The sequence below is a fragment of the Triticum aestivum genome, chromosome 3A, assembly GCF_018294505.1.
Source record: "Triticum aestivum cultivar Chinese Spring chromosome 3A, IWGSC CS RefSeq v2.1, whole genome shotgun sequence".
Classification (NCBI taxonomy): domain Eukaryota; kingdom Viridiplantae; phylum Streptophyta; class Magnoliopsida; order Poales; family Poaceae; genus Triticum; species Triticum aestivum.
The window spans coordinates 91914554-91931978 of NC_057800.1; the positions used below are offsets into that span (position 1 = coordinate 91914554).

Sequence of the window (17425 nt, forward strand, 5' to 3'; positions counted from 1 at the left end):
TAATCCCGTCATAGATCCCTTCGTGCATTGCTCCATGCACACCTAAGGCGCCCGTTTCAAGCCATAGCCTGAAGCGCCCCTGTGCGGTGCCAACTAGTCAGACGCCGATTTGTCCTTTTCTTTCCATATACATGTCTATACCCATTTGGCTAGCTTGTTTGATCCATGGTGTCATATATGTTAGGAAGCGAAACTTCTATTTTCGTTTAATGCATGCCAAAGCAGAGCTCCTGGTGTTCACGTCAAAAAATATGTTAGGAAGCAAAGGGACCAACACGTTGATCAACAGAGCATTGTGTTATAATACACGGATACAAACAATACAAATAAATGTGATAGCAGTGTAGCATGGTTTTTCAGAATGTGAAATCTCAAAGTTTCAGCTTACAAGAGAATGCTTCATGTTTCAGAGATTTGAGTCTTATTACACAATTTAAGTGAAGAATTCTAAAAGTTAGCTAGCTCGACTATAAGTTTCTGGTCAAGTAGCAGTGTCTTCTTGAACCCAAAGCATCTGTGGACATGGGAACAAATAAACAGTTGAAAGAAAATGGGACAAAAGTTTTTTCCGGAAACAGGAATGTGACATCTCAAAATTTCATATTACAACAGAATACTCCGTGTTTCAAAAATTTGAGTACTATCACACAGTTTAAGAATTCTAAAAGTTGGGATTTGAGAAAATCCTGCTACTCCTATAAAAATAGTTGAGATCATGCAGCAAGGCATGGGGCAGGTTAATAGGTGTTATTTTTCTTTCTCTCCCCCTTCCTTTCTATTTTGCGAGGAGGTAATAATTGTTTCTTAATACTTATTCCGAGGGACAAACTTCTATATCTAGTGAAAAGTATCATGATACAATTCAACATAGCAAGGGGAATACTGGAACTTGACAAAAGGTACCTACAATGGCCTTCAACAACTTTTGCCATGTTACAACTTACAACCAGGAGCATTCTCAAATGTCTTAGTTCATCACTCTCCAAGGACAACATATAATCCAATGCTGCCATCTGGAAAACCCATAGTCCTGAAGGCAGTAATGTCGCTTTTCTTACATGATCAACACCAATAACAGATAAATATTATATAAATAAAAGACGTGATAATCATACAGTACTGTGTTGAAGATGCTGAACTAACGACCTTGGGATAAGCTGAGGTCAATGCAACCATTCTTCTTTGTCCACCATATATTTCACCATCAATGTCGAGTGCCTTCAATACCAACGCAATCTCCTCCGGTGTTAATGGACAGAGCCCGCCATTCATCTTCACATTGGAGTCGATCACTTTCTCTTTCCACCATGGCTAAGTGTATCTTCCAAGTTCAAGGCACAATTCATCTGTAAACTGAAGGTCTGAAACATCTTGAGAAAATTTGGATGCGATGCCATACCTCATCCTTCTGAACTCCTCAGCCTCCTCGTTGGTGCGAGCCTGCAACCATGTGTAAACCAAGAGAAGGCAAGCATGTCCATCTCATACCCCAAAAGGAGACCACAAAGGGTCCGTTCTGACGAAGAATTTGAACCACACACCTTCCAAGCTCTTCTAAGTAAGGGCTAAATCTCAATGTATCAAAATTGACACGGCGCCTCAGTTTCTGAATCTACATGGGTAGGCCATTATTTGCACGCCCGGCATCTGTTTTATTCAGATGAAGGACCTTGTACTTCTTCATGCGGTTTTCCCAAAACTTACTACTTACAGTCTTTATCTGGGTATGCATATGATCTAGATACATCACGAGAAATGAAGAGGTGCAAAGAAACATGATTATGGTAATAGGATATATCAGACAAACTGACGGGCGGCATGGAGCGAAGATATCCCCATTCAACTCTCCTTAATTTTCAGCCTTGGAGGCAGCTCTTTCAGTATCAGGACCTCATCTCCCAATGATGCTATGAAGTAGTCCACATCAAATATATCTCGGAACTCACTGTAGGCAGAGCAACAGAAAATAATAAGGCAGAAGCTATCCTTAATTGAATTGTTAAGAATTGCAGTGACTACAGAAAGAAATGCCGACCTAGAATCAGCCCAAAATAAAGTTTTGTCCAACTTGATGACTGTGACATTCAAGTATCTCGCAGCCATCGCCATATCACACATCTGATTTAACAGTGGAACATTGATGGTTCAGCATTAGTATTTGAACAGCAGCGATGGCTCAGAAATATAGACAGCGCAGTAGATGCATTGTGATCGTCACAAGCTGTACTTACAGCAGCGGCGCGCATCTGGTTGAGACCGCCATTGCAGGACACCAACAGATGGCCATTGTTCTTGTAGATTCCTGAAAATAGAACCGATAAGAAAGATCAAATGGCGGTAGAGACCGCAACAGGTTAATACGGAATCCTTGGACCAAATCGACCCGACATGAACTGATCGATCCAAAAAATAGGTGCTAAACCAACCAAAAGCTCGCAGGGAAGGCGACGAATGGAAAGGGGGAGGCACTAATGGAAGCCCAAATATTCCTGAGCAAAGAAGGAAGGGAAGCCGCCTGATTCGCAGGTATTCCTAACCAAAGGAAGGGAAGAAGATGGGATCAAAAGAAGCAGGAATTGACCGTCTATTCCCTCAAGTGAGCCTCCTCCCTCCCAAGCGAACGGCCAGAGTCCTACCCGAGCGCGACAGGTAGGGTTCCTAGCCGCCGCCGTCGGCACTTTCTTCTCTAGCAGTGTGACTCATTGCCTGGTAGATTAATTAAGAACTGTAGTGCTGGTGTGGCGCTGGTTTCGGCCGGTCACCTCGCCAACCGTCTGATCGGGACACAGGGGACAGAGCAGCCGTTCGATCGAACCCCATCGTCGTCCTCCTTTGTCAATCTCTCCTCGAAAAAAAGCTGCTTCCGCTCGGCCGTTCCTCGCGGCAGCACGCGGCGACGAAGGAAGAGAAGGCCGGTCGGCGAACTCCGGTGAGAGACCTCGCCGGCGCGAACCAGCAGCCGCCCTCAGATGCAGCCCTCGCGTCCTGCTTTTTAGTTCTTCAGAGTATGCTAGGGTCTTTGTTCTTTAAAAAATATGGAAGTATACTACTATTATATATTTTTATTTTTATTTGCAAGACCATATGCTAGTGTTTTCCTATTATCCATGCCTTTAATTAAATGATGTTTGTTTTTAAAATTTATTCTGAACTTGGACCCGTGTATCAGTCACTTGTTCTATGCAAAATATTGGTAAATAGTTTCTTGTTTGAGGTTTTGAAGTTATGTTGATGCAGTGTATTGTTTGTGAACAAAACGTCAAGCATCCAGGTTTATTGTTTGTTTCTTTTTTCTTTTAGCTATACTAAATTTTTATGTAAAAATTGTTCTGTTGAACTTTGGATGTCAACTTCACATATGCTATTATTATTTTTCCAAAAAAAATGATGATTTATGCTTTATACAGGAACCATTTCAATCTACTATCAAGGATAGGCATATCAAGCAGCTTTGGACTAACTGGTTCTCCAGTTCACTCGGACACAACATTTGACTAGGCATGTTGGTTTTCATTCAGCATCACTTACTTTGAAGCAATCAATTGAGAGCTGGTATGTTGAAGCTTGGACTCCTATTAACAGGAGCCATTTTCAATCTACTATCAAGGATAGACATCTCGCTTACAAAATCTGAGCTGAGAATATATAATACCTTGGTTTGGTTTTTTTTCGAAAAAGGGGATACCCCGGCCTCTGCATCAGATCGATGCATACGGCCATCTTATTAAACCAAATAAGTTTCAACAAGGTCTCAAAGTCTCCTACTGAAAAGTGAACAAAGCTCACACAGAGCCAACATGGGCTAGAAACACAGACTAGCCATATAAAAGACGCCACAACCGGCTGGCTGAAAAAGAGATAGGTAAACTAATTGCCTATCCTATTACATGATCGCCATCCAAACCAGTTGAAGATATCCCGAGCTACCATCTCCCAGCGGATATTTGATTTCAAGATCTTATTAATACTTTGGTTTGGTAATATTTGATTTCAAGATCTTATTAATACTTATCCATTCTATAAATACTTCTATATATCTTTCTGCTTGTGTACCATGTCCTACTAGCATCTACTCCCTTCGTCCGAAAATACTTGTCATTAAAATGGATAAAGAGAGATGTATCCATTTTAATGACAAGTATTTTCAGACGGAGGGCATTCAAAGTTCAGAACATTGGATCACAATTAACATACATTGTAGCTATAGGTTTCTGTATCTCCACGTCAAAAATTAGTTATGTTCTGCTCATAGGTGCTTTAATTTACTCTATTTTTGTTGGTCAACTTTTATCTAAGTAAGCTTAGGTTGGCTTACAGGCATACATTGTTTAGGAAAACGTTAACCGGTAACGATCGGTCGGTCGACTGGGGAAACAATCTTTCAGAGCAATGGTACCCAATACTTCCATTCTCCGATTGTTCTCTCCTCACGTCACAATCCGCCACTGGACCTCGACATCAGCCTACAGAGTGGCTCATACTTCTTCCTCATCCCAGATCGGCAGCTTCCTTTCTAAGGTCTATACGCCGCCGCCTTGGGCTTCAGACCTCTCCATCATCCCATCCCACAACTACACCCTCAACCAAGTAAGCTTTGCTATCTCTACTTGGACTGATTAGTATGCAGATTTCAATTAGTTTAAACTTTAAAGTAACAAAAGAATGTGGAATGGTTAAGTCTAATGTATTTCCTTTTTTGTAACCAAAACAGTTTCCAACTCCAATTCACAAGTGGAACCTCCCCAATTTGCCAAGAGGCACCGAAGTATGGATCAAGGTGAAACACAAGAAGCACTATTTTGTTCAATTTCCAAAATTTGGGGTACTTCATGGTTACCTCGTTAGTACTATTAGCATTTCAATTCTGATGTGGAAATTTTTGGGAGACTGTAGCAGGATGATCTCGCTGGCATGGAACTGAGCGGCAATAAAGTTCGGAAGCTCGAATTTCTGATGGCAGATGCCGTCACACAGGATGCCGATTGTGTTATCACTATCAGTGGTATCCAGAGCAACCATTGCCAAGCAACTGCCGTGGCTGCCAAGTATGTTAATCTCGATTGCTATCTGGTACTTGTTACCTCCAAGGTAAGTTATGTTTTTGTGAGGTGAAATTGATCAAATGCTTCTGTGGAAATGCATTTCTTTTTTACTTGGTTTTGGTGGGATGTTTTCAGCTTCTTGTGGATGAAGATCCTGGTTTGGTTGGTAATCTCCTTGTCGAGATATTATTGGGAGCGCACATTGACCTTGTCTCAGAAAGAGATTTTGTTATAATTGGGGGTGTGGTATGCTCTCCTCTATGATGCGTTATGTTGTGGTGGTTTGTGGTTTTCATAGTTGTGTTTGATATGTTGCCAAATCCTTGTCCATAAACGAGTCTCACTCATTATTCATGCTTAATAAGATATGTTTTTATTTGTTAAAAGATAACCATATTAAATAGCATGTGTTTTGTTATTGTTTCAGATCATAATACTTAGTACTATCATTTTTTTTGTCCTTTGAATTTTTTGATGTTATATATTGTCTATTCTTTTGATACATGTAGTACAACTTTTTGCATCGGTTCCCTTCATAACCTCAGTGATTAGTTCTTCCTACACCTCGAATTATTTGTTATGTTGTACCTCTTGTATTGCTCAAGAAGTTCTCCAATCACGTAAGTATTTATTTGTTATAGGCTTTAACTGACTTGCTAAAAAAGAGGCTTTTGGAAAATGGACGGAAGCCATATGTGATTTCTGGTGGTGGATCCAACTCATTGGGAGATTGGTACGGTCTTATATGTGATGATAGCTGCTACGTACAATTTTCTTCTCTTACATTCCTGCTTATAACATAGTTTGATGTTTCCCTCGAGGATTGATACTCATGGATTGATGGTTGTCTTACATTCCTATATTAGGAAGTCTAGGATTATAGGAGTCATACGCTAGGAGTTATTATTGTGATAGGAAAGGTTAAGGGTCTAAGCATCCACTATATAAAGATACCATGTGTCTTACCTTTTTAAAATACAAGAACCATTTTATCATCTCCCAAATATTCTTTCACCTGGCCTATGTCTTATCTAACTCGCACTAGATATACCAGCTTACTATATCTTTGCACAATAAATATTCTGTTGTGAGCCAAGTTTCACAGCATACCCTATTGAACACAACAAGTCACTATGCATATGATGTATTCTTCTTCAATCCCTCACGCACATGCTCCCCTCTTTTTGGTCCAATCATAGGTGTACTTGCGCAAAAATTGACTGATGGGTCATTCATGTGCAATTCAGTTTGAAACATGTACAGCAAAATATGAAACTGCATACCCTTTTACGTGTGCAATTCAGCACTTGACCATCCAAACAAGAATTGAAATTGTTTTTTTCTTGGATTCCACAAGCCAAATACATGAGCATCCAAACACCGAAATTGGCATTGAAGCTCAATATCAATGTCTTGAATATTTGGCATTCAAGCCAATTCAATGCCAAGCCTTTCAATGTCTACATCCAAACAGAGCATTAGTGTATTATGTTCACATTGTGTCGAGAAAACATTAAAATTTTCATTGTGCAAACTGAATGTAAGATTACGTATTGTAAAGGAATAGCTGGAGTTCAAAAAGGCCTTAGAAAAAAAAATTAAATGACAATTTAGTTTATGCCATTCAATCTTACGTGTAACATGTAGGTGTCTTGCTCTTACAGGGGATATATTGAAGCAGTAAGGGAGATTGAGCAGCAAATTCAGTTATCTGGTGATGTTCAGTTTGATGACATTGTTGTTGCATGCGGCAGGTATTTCGGTGACCCCTGTTATTTTTTACATTATATGGGTAATTTTATTTACATGTTTTCTATTGTTTCATGCATACATCATGGAAGTTGTTATATTATCACTTTGCGATTTATCATGATTGAACTTTGTGCATGGTGGAACCGTTGCTGGTCTTGCTTTAGGATCACAATTGAGTAGCATAAAGGCAAAAGTATAAGCTTTCTTTAGCTATTTTCTTATCTTGCTGATGTCTCCATACTAATCATCCACTTGTACGATAGGTCCATGGATTCTTTGTTTGTTATAACCCTGGATACTTCTATGATAATGTTCAAGGTCTCATTGATGGACTTCAACCTCGTTTGAATTCCCATGATATAGTCAGGATTGAAGATGTGAGTATATGTTGTATAACCCGTATTGTTTGAGGATATTGAAAAGGAGTTCATCGCTAGTTCTCTCGCATGTGGCCCTCTTGATAGTATGGTTTTCCGTAAATGTGAATATTTATCCACTAAAATCCTAGAAGATTACAAACTAAGAACCTTGGCTACAACCATCTTGAAGAATAAAATCCTTTTGCTATTTTTTGTGTGGCTAGTTTGTTCATTTCCCAGAATCGCCTTTCTGATGGAACACTTCTATAAAGAATGAATTCAACTACTCCCTCTGTTCATTTTTGTAAGTCGTTTAGGACAGCTGAAATTGAACTGTTTTAGGTGTTGTCTTAAATGTCTAAAAGGTCTTACAAAAGTGAACGGAGGGAGTATTTATGTTAGTCAAATTTGTGAATATTTTGCTTGATAGGCTAAGGGCTTAGGCTATGCCATGAGCACACCTGAAGAGCTTAAATTTGTGAAGGATATAGCTGCAGCAACAGGCATTGTGCTTGATCCAGTCTACAGGTGCAATATTTTTTCCTTTTATGTGTGACGTGACATTTATATCATGTATGCTAGTCCTTTCGTCTAAGTGAATAGTATGCTTAATGGGGACATGCATGGTTTTGTTTTTTTTACAGCGGTAAGGCAGCTTATGGTATGTTGAAAGACATGTCCAAGAATCCAACCAAGTGGGAAGGGCGGAAGGTCCTCTTTATCCATACAGGTGGTCTTCTTGGGTTGTATGATAAGGTGGACCAGTTGTCGTCTTTGGCTGGGAGATGGCGCAGAATGGACCTTGAAGAATTGGTCCATGCAAAGGGGCAATGGCGGAGACAGAAACTTGTCAAAGCCTAGGCGGCAGCCTACAAATCTAAACGCTGAGGATGCTATTTTTATGTCAAAACCGCCTCAAAAATCACGCGAGTTATGGTGTTTGGCTGTCGTCACCATGCACTTTCATCATAGGGGGTTATCATGATGGAGAACAAGTATCAATTCAGTTTCTAGGAGCGAGGAAAAAAGTATCAGTAGAAGTGTATTTGTTCTGCCGACAGTTTGCTGCAAACGTTTTCTGTGTGCCCTGCCTGTCCTTGGGGATAGCTTGGCTTCTTACAAGGCGGTGGTAACCTGTTGAGGCTCCAAATATCGTGTTTGTACTACGTACATGTTTACCCATCCGTCGACGATGCTCCAAACTTGACTTACTCCCTGGGACGAGAACGTACACGTAAGAAATGGACTCCGGCCGGATTGCCAACCTTTATACAAGAGTGCCTCACTAATCAACAGTATACGCTGTTTAATTACCTTCACCATGATTGCACTGTATGCATCCCGCAAAAAAAAAGATTGCACTGTATGCATGGCAGCAAACCAAAGCTCAAACCCCTTCCACTCCAGACTAGCAACGGCAATGGACAAACTCCTCTGTGCATCATGAATTGAAAAAGTACATGAATTTTGAAAAAAAACGTGAAATTGAAAAAAATTCATCGACTTTGAAAAAAAGTCACGGATTTTGTTAAAAAGTTTGTTGATTTGAAAAAGTAAATCAATTTTGAAAAATAAGTTCATGGATTTGGACAAAAAAGTAATCAATTTTTACAGATTTTGGATTAAAAAGTCATAAATTGGCAAAAGGTTGTGGATTTGCATATACTCATGCTTTTGAAAAAAGTTCATATGTTTTGAAAAAACGTTTCATGAATTTGAAGAAAGTATTCAAATTTGAAAAAATGTGCACATAAAATATAAAAAGAAAGAAAAAGGAAAAGGAAAGAAAAGGGAAAAATAAAAATAAAGAACAAAGAAAAGGATATCAGAAAACAAAAAGAAAAACCAGATAAAAAAACGGTCTAGAAAACCACCAAAAACTCCCAGGAAGCTTTCAGAGGCTCCCCAAAACCAGAAGCTTTCCACTTGTGCTTGCGATTGTGCGCAGGCCCATTTGAAACGTACAAAGTGAAGGGTGTGCGACTTTTACCAATTGCGCTTTAACTGACGCAACGGGCTCTAAATAGGAGTTGTGGCGCACGTAATCGTTCGATCGCTCGGATCGCTACCAGATTCTTTCGATTTGGGGAGCTCCAAGATCGAACGTCAGGGCTATATTGAGTCCGATTTATTCACAAGTCAATTTGAATTTTTTGAAACAGCCAACCAAATTTGTGGTAGCTTTTAAAAAAAATGAAAACTGGTAGTTTTTTGGAATCCAGCCCAAATTATGTTTGTTTTATGCCACTATTTACTCGTGGTTCGGGAGAATGAAGGCAGTCAACGGCTGGTTCCGAATCCGACTCTAGAACACAACGGGAGAAATTAAGCGACTCCGCGTCCTACTCCTCCCCCTAAACATAACGGGAAACGTCTGTCGATCCCCAAGCCTCGGTGTACATATACACCAGGCCCGCCGCACGAAACCAAAGGCACACACCTCGCTCACAGATCAAGAAGAACGATCGAGGTCGCAGCAGCCACCGTGGAACTCACTCGACTCGATCACCAGAGCCACCGGATCACCCGAGGCTCTCGGCGATGACGAGCAGCACCAACGCACACGGAGGCGGAGAGGATCAGGCGCCGGCTGCTGCGGCGACCGAGGCCCCGACGAAGGCACCGGAAGCGTCGCCGGACAGTTGTGACTTCACTGCGTGCTTGAGCAGGGAAGCAGCCATGGCCGTATGGAAGGAAAACCCACGCAGCCACAGCTTCCACGCATGGCTATGGGAGAGCTGGATCAAGGCCGGCGGGACATGCCCCGCGTGCCGACGCGAGCTGCTGACGCCGTGTGATGATCCGGAGCAAGATCTCTACGTGGTACATCCTCTGCTGCGGTCCAACTACGAGAAGCTTCGCAACACCCTGCAGTATATGGACGGAACCAGATATATGTACCAGGAGGATGCCCATGTCGTCAAGTACACTTCATGGCACAAGTCGTGAATTAGTACTACGCTTCATGGCACAAGTCGTGAATTAGTACTACGCTTCATGGCACAGGTCGTGAATTAGTACGCTTCATGGTAGTTGTTCCCCTTTCTTTTTCTGGATATGTACTCGGCGATGTAAGTCAGCGGTTGCACTTGCACCATCATTGCCATATATTTCTCTCTTTTCTCGATAAAGCATTGTGATATATATTCCGTACCGACTATATATATAGCATATGTATCAAGTGTACTCTTCGATATTGTTGTGGTTTTCACTCGCCAATAATAAATCTTCATCGTTAGCCATACGCTCTGGGTTTAATTATGTGCACGCTTTGACAAGGTGTAGTTTCTAGTGAATCCGTATATGTCGGTGCATCCGTCAATCCCTTCGTAGTCATTTGGTCGATTAAAGTTGTGTTTCTGCAACGGTTTAACGTTGTTGGTGAACCTCGTCAACAAATTTCACTACCTTGGCTCATGTGATTGTTTGATCCTTGGATGATCGGCGACGTGCCTTGAATGTATCTTGAATTATTCTAACACAAAAGAAAGAAGTGATTTAATGATAGATCAATAATGTCGGCTAATATGTATGCGAATTCTAAAGGTATACATTGTACATGATTGTTGTGAACCATTAGAATGTTTAAGGCGCGCGCTCTAGCTTCGGTGCAGAAGTCTTGTTGCTTGCCTCAGGATCTATTAGATTTCGCTGGCGGCAATGTCTTGACGTACTCGAGACCTATCAAGGTGATGGATGCGATGCTGCACTGTTGCTTCATCTCTCCGGTGTGCATACTTCCGTCATTAATCCGTGCGCTCGTCAAATGTTTCTTGCCGACTCTAGGAGGGAGCGGGAGCGGGAGCGGCACTGGCAGCGCTGCACCCTCATCTCACGCTGATGTGCGTGTTGAATCGGTCTCTAGGGACCTATATGTAATTTACTTTTTTATTGGAGTGTGTTGTTCCATAACTTAATTTCAACGTAAGTTCGGTTCGTCTCCGGAAAGAAAAAATTATACTGCAGTTACTAGAAAAGACGTAATGTTTCATCTTACTTCAATTTCTTTTTCCTACTATCATTTCATCCGTCCTGTAGGAACGCCATTACCCTAAAAAAAAAAAGGAACGCCATTGTACTACCTTTTGCTCTTATTATTTTTTACGAAAAAGATCAAATTTATTACAAAAGTTACTGAAAGTACAAAACATCTCAAACATAATAAAAGTTACATAGAGTTTCGAGACCACTAAATGACCACTACTCCCATTAGAACGAGCCACCGACGTGCCCCTATCGCCGCTCGTCTACCAGAGCTAGCTTGACCTTATCGATGACAATCAGGAAGTCTTCATGCACGTGTCACTACGGACCAGCGCGAGCTGCAGTCGTCTCGCTATTGAATCCTTGCGTAGGTCTGAAGCACCTAACACCAAATCTCGCCACATGGGGAGAAACCCTAACCTCCCCGCCCTAAGGAAACAACAGGAACCTACACCGGAGCTCCATCGACTACGTCCAGACAAACGTACTCCAGGAGGATCAAAATTCGGAAGACAAACTCGAAGAAGAAGCGACGTCATCCACCCGAGCGTCGCACCTATTAGAATTAAAGTATTCTAACCTAAACTACTAACAGGAGCGAAGGCACCGAGATTTCCCTCCCCACCACCGGGCGCCAGAGCGGCAGGCGAAGGGAAGGCGAGTCCATGGGCTCTCCGGTAAAGTCTGGAGGGAAGAGTTTATCCTAGCCGCCTAGGATTAATTAGGGGAGAAAAATGAGAGGAAGTCTATCTGCCTTTTGTTCTTATTATATATTGTTTTATTCATAAATGACACCGTGTTTTGATTCATGCACTTGTAAAAAAAACATACACAATAGAAAATGTTGTCACTCTCATCAAAGTTCGAATAACCTTATTAATGAGTTCAAATTATGTGCTAATTTGACGTTTTTTGTTGTGCCTGCACGGTAGGTTTTGTTAGATTTTATTGTGTTCGTGCACTTCTTTTGTATATTTTTCCTCAGGATGTGTTTTTAAAAGTTGTTGGAAGGCTAAGGAAAGAACATCAGAAAAACGTGATAAAGTCACGCCAATTGATGTGATAAATGATTACTATAAAAGAATGAAGCAATTTGGGAGAAGCTGGAGGTTGCACCTGCACATGGTATCTAGAGCACTCGACATCGTCTGGTACGAGCGCGTGTGGTCGTACCAGCCACCGCCCCTCCTCTTGGTAACCACTTCCCCTCATGGAAGCGGATCGGAGATCGGACACATACAGATACCAGAAACTGATCCCGGACATAGAACCTTAGCCTCTGAAAGGCATCCAGAGGGTGAATCGACAAGAAGGAGATCGTCAGTTTCATCACCACGTGCAAGGGGACGTCGGAATCAACCATCTTCATCGACCACCTTCAACATCACTCATCTCCATCTCATTGTAATATTGACCCCTCCATGGATCCCTATGTCTATTACTCTTTCGTTCGCTTCATGTTTGCCACTGTCGAAATCCAAATTCCTAGGTGCATATGTACCCATTGTCGAAATCCAAATTCCTAGAAGTTGAAAAATTCGAAACAAAAATCCCGCGTGTATATCCGGACATTTTATGTGCGTTCACAAGGTTTCGGTGAAAAACGACGTTTTTTATGGCTTGTGTAAAAAAGACAATTTCTGATGCTTCATTCTAACTATTCACGAGGCATTTCTTTATCTTTTTTACACAAGCCACAAAAAACGTCGTTTTTCACTGAAACCTTGTGAACGCACATAAAATGTCCGGATATACGCGCGGGATTTTTGTTTCGAATTTTTTAACTTCTCGGAATTTGGATTTCGACAATGGGTGCATATGCACCTAGGAGCCAAAGGCAATTACCGCTATTCATATGATATTTGTTACCATTGATCTTTCAAAGTCACCAACTAAAATGATGTGCTCGTTGCATCATTGTTGGTGTACCCTAGAAGCAAACTTGGCACGCCATTTTTTGTGAGGGTGCGAGGATTGAGATTTGTTTGTACCCAAAAAACCATGATAAACAAAAAACAAAAATAACACAAAGCTAGTGGAGTTTCATGTGTCGAAACATTGGAAGAACTTCTGAAGCAATCAGCGAAAAGAAATGGACAAACAAGTTCGCGTTACCCCTCCCACGACAAATGTAGATAAACCTAAAGGACATCCGTCACAACACTTGCAGACAAGGCATGGCATTTGCAGAAAAACAAAAAGATAATCATAAAATGACTATCAAATTTGGTTTGTCGAAGATCACAGAAAACAGGCTCCTAAAGAAGTTTATTGCTTGGAATGTGGATTGCTTTGCCATGGGAAAACATAAAAAAAAAGGATGCTCGAAAGAATATTGTGGTACTTAGTAATGTAGTACTTGTATAACACAGTGTAAAACCTTTCAAAACTCCTCTCGTGCTCCCGATCTCAAACGAGCTCGGGATGAAGGGTAAAACCCGAAGGAAAAAAAATGATGAAAAAACTTATTAAAAATGAAGTTTTTTCCGACAAATATTTTAACTGCTTGAAATTTTTTTTTGTGCAATGACATTCGTGGAAGTCATGGCAGAAAATAAAACAATTACTCCAAAATGCTTCAGAAATATCCCTCAGTCCAGGTTTATTAGGTCTCCTCTTATCTTGGACTAATTTTTGACCATGAATTTAACTAATAAAATTTGAACTACATGTCACAAAAATTATACCATTAAAAATCTATTTCAAATACAAATTCAAAAGTATGTTTTTTGTATAATGTAATTTATGTTGGACCTCGATAACTGCCGAACGTTCGGTCTGGAAGAGCCCCAGACCGAACGATTCGTTCGGTCCCGTGGAAGGCATCGACCGAACGCATGTGTTCGGGACGAGAATCACCCAGCCCGAACACCCTACCTCAGGGGCCTAGAGGCCTTTTTGTTGTGAAAAAAGCCCAGATTGTGCCAATTTTTACTGTGACCAAAAAAACCACTATTGGATGTGACTAAATAAAGGCTAGATTTTTCCATGCAATGAAAAAAAGTCACAAAATGCTGCAAAAATAAAAAAGTATGAATGAACCATGAGAACTCTTCCGCTATAATATGAATGAACCAAAAAGATCTTATTTGCAAAGATGTCAAAATGTATGAATTTGCCATGGCAATTTTTGTTGTTTACCAATCAAAAACATGGAAAATGTGCAGTGTGGATGCATATGAACTTGCCATCACTGAAAAAGTCAAAAAGAAGTCATGATAGATAGAAAAATGGAAAACAAGATACTACTAAAAGAATCCCAATGGTTTCAAAGCAAAAATTGCAATCATCTTTATAAACAAATTTTGCATCTGTACCATGATGGAAAGAAAAAAAATATGCAATGGCACAAAAAGGAAAAAAATCATGGCAGTTTGCATCTGTACCATAATTTCAAGAAAATATGGATTGAAATTTTGTGTGCTATTTTTACTATATAAATTTGCCGAAGCACAAAACAAAAAATGCACCATCTATTGTTTAGTAATAATTGTCGTGTTTTCTAAGTATTTTTGCCATGGCAAAATAAAAGTAAAACTTGCCATGCTGCATAGAAGTATGTTTGCCATGAGTGACAAAAATTAAAATTGCCATGTAAATTAAATAAAAAAATTATGGGAAATAAAAGGTAAATTTGCCATGGCAATAAAAAGGTTAATTTTGCCATGGTGTAGAAAAATTAATAATTGGCACGCAAAAATAAAAGTAAAATCTGTCATGTTAATAAAGATCAAATGAATAGTAAATCTTGCCATGGCAATAAAAGTTAAAATTTGCCATGGGAATTTAGGTAAATTTGCCATGTTAATAAAGGTAAATTAACCATAGCAAATAAAAAGTAAAATTTTCCAGGGCAATAAAAGTTAAATATTGCCATGGGGATTTAGGTAAATTTGTCATGTTAATGAAGGTATATTATCCATGGCAAATAAATAGTAAAACTTGCCATGGCAATAATAGTTTGATATTGCCATGGGGATTTAGGTAAATTTGCCATGTTAATAAAAGTCAAATAAATAGTAAAAACTTGCCATGGCAAATAAACTTAGATATTGCCATGGGGATTTAGGTAAATTTGCCATGTTAATAAAAGGTAAATTTGCCATGGCAAATAAATAGTAACTTGCCATGGCAATAAAAGTTAAAAAATTGCCATGGGGATTTAGGATAGCCATGTTAATAAAGGTAAAATAATTAGCAAAACTTGTCATGGCAATATTTGCTATTTTGTGTTGTTTTTGACAATTTAAAGAATTACAACGACAATTTCAAAAAAATAAAAAGTTGCCATGGCAAGAAAGCAATTAATTTGCCATGATCCGAGAACTAAATTTGCCATGATACGATAACTATATTTGCCATCTTCCAGGAAGCAAGTTTGTTATGATGTGTTAACTAAATTTGCCATGATCAATTAACTAAATGTTTGATGCTTACATGGCAAAAAGTATAAGATTTGTTTCCATGGTCTACCAAAAAAAATGCCATGGTAGAAAACAGTAAAAATGCGCCATGATCCAAAAATCAAAAGTTGCCATGGCAAAAAATAATGAATTTTCATGATACGAGAACTAAAATTTGCAATGATTCGACAAGTATATTTGCCATCTTCCAGGAAAATTTAAGAAAAGTTTTACAGGGAGAGGGCAAATTTAAGAAAAAATGTATAGTGAGACATGGCGATTTTGGAGGCAAAAAATGTACGTCGGAGTTGTAGTTGACAAGATGAAAACTGTGTCTATTCTCGAGGAATATCTTGCTAAATAAGATGTCAAATATATGTCTAATACAATGGTAACTATTTTAAGCAGAACCTCGGGTACACACCAAACTAAACTAACTTCAGTACATAGCTAAGCTAACTACTTTATCACAACTTGACTCAGAAATCAGCTAGGAAAAAATACAACAGAATTTGAGACATGCAAAGTGAATTAGAATCTGATGGTAACGTTCAGGCTGCTTCAAAATTTGAGGAATCCACATATCAGTGCAAACAGGAGGAAGTAGTGTAAGGTACACAGATTACTGAATAGTTGCCCATGTGTTATTGATGATGGTTACAAACCAAAAGAAACGCCATAATTCTCTGAAGAATAACCTCTTCTTCTGTCCAGTAAAGCAACACTCACAATTTAGTCTTAATAAGCATGATTTATGCAGGTTTCCGTGTAAGGATAGTGTTAGCAGAGTAGAGGCAACAGTATATGCATACCTTCGTAGGAAGGAGACGTTGACCAGGGGAGTCGACCTCTGGCGCCGACGACCGCCTCGTCACGGGCCGCGAAGTTCGAACCCCATCGTGATTGCCGAGCCCCATGGAACCTACTAGGTTGGCCATGGTGGTTGTCTTCCCCATGCGCGCCATCCTTGCGCAAGGTCACCAGAGCCACCCCGCGCCGTTGGACCCTACAAATCCGGCGTCGATTCGCCGGACGAAGAGACCAGCGGACGGCGGCGACCAAGGGCCACATCCACCGGAGTCTAGCGGGCCTCAGCGCCGCTGCCCCCGCCCGCTTCCTCGCACTCCAGGCGCAACCACGCAGCTGCATCCGCGTCGTGCCCCAGCCGCCGAGTGCTCGCGCCGCACCACCTCCGTCTGAGCCATATCCTCAGGCGCCCCGTCGGCGTCCACGACGAACTCCCACGGCGTCGGAGCCCCGTTGATCTGCGCTGGCCTGGGAGTCGCCGCCTCCCCTCGCTTCATCGTCCTCGGCGAGCCACCACGCACCACTGCCGTCACACCGCGCCTCCACCAGCTTCCTCATCCTCCGGCTGTTCCGCCGCCTGCTCCGCCGCGACACAAGGCGAGCTGCGCTCCCCGTCGACGGCTGCTGCTGGCCCGGGGAGCAGCCACGAGAGGTGTGGATAGGAGAATGGGGAAAGGCTAGTGCGGTGGAGTGAGAGGATAAGGGAGAGAAGTGCTCGAGCGTTCGGGCGTTGGGGCTACAGCCCGAACGATCTAAAAGGATGACATGACACTGGATTTGTTCCGTGATTCGTGCTAAGGTATCGTATGGTAGATGCAGCGTTCGGGGCGATTTGCCAAAATCTAGCACGTTCGGGCGTTATCGATTCCGTTTATGTTTTGTTATTAAAATAAATGGTGAAACTTGTCTAATAAACCCAGACGGAGGGATTAGTATTTTAGGGGTATCGATTTTTTTCTAGAACACGACATGAGAAATTAACCGACTCCGTGTCATACTCCTACGCCGAAACATAACGGGAAGCGTCTGTCGATGCCCAAGCTTCGGTGTACATATACACCAGGTCAGCGGCACGAAA

General features: G+C 41.0%; 2 pseudogenes; one reads left to right on the plus strand and one right to left on the minus strand.

The window, feature by feature from the left end:
- Positions 1–447: 447 nt before the first annotated feature.
- On the minus strand, positions 448–2820 carry LOC123056816 (rhamnogalacturonan I rhamnosyltransferase 1-like; annotated as a pseudogene).
- Positions 2821–4346: 1526 nt separating this feature from the next.
- Positions 4347–8236, plus strand: LOC123058010 (putative D-cysteine desulfhydrase 1, mitochondrial; annotated as a pseudogene).
- Positions 8237–17425: the final 9189 nt, after the last annotated feature.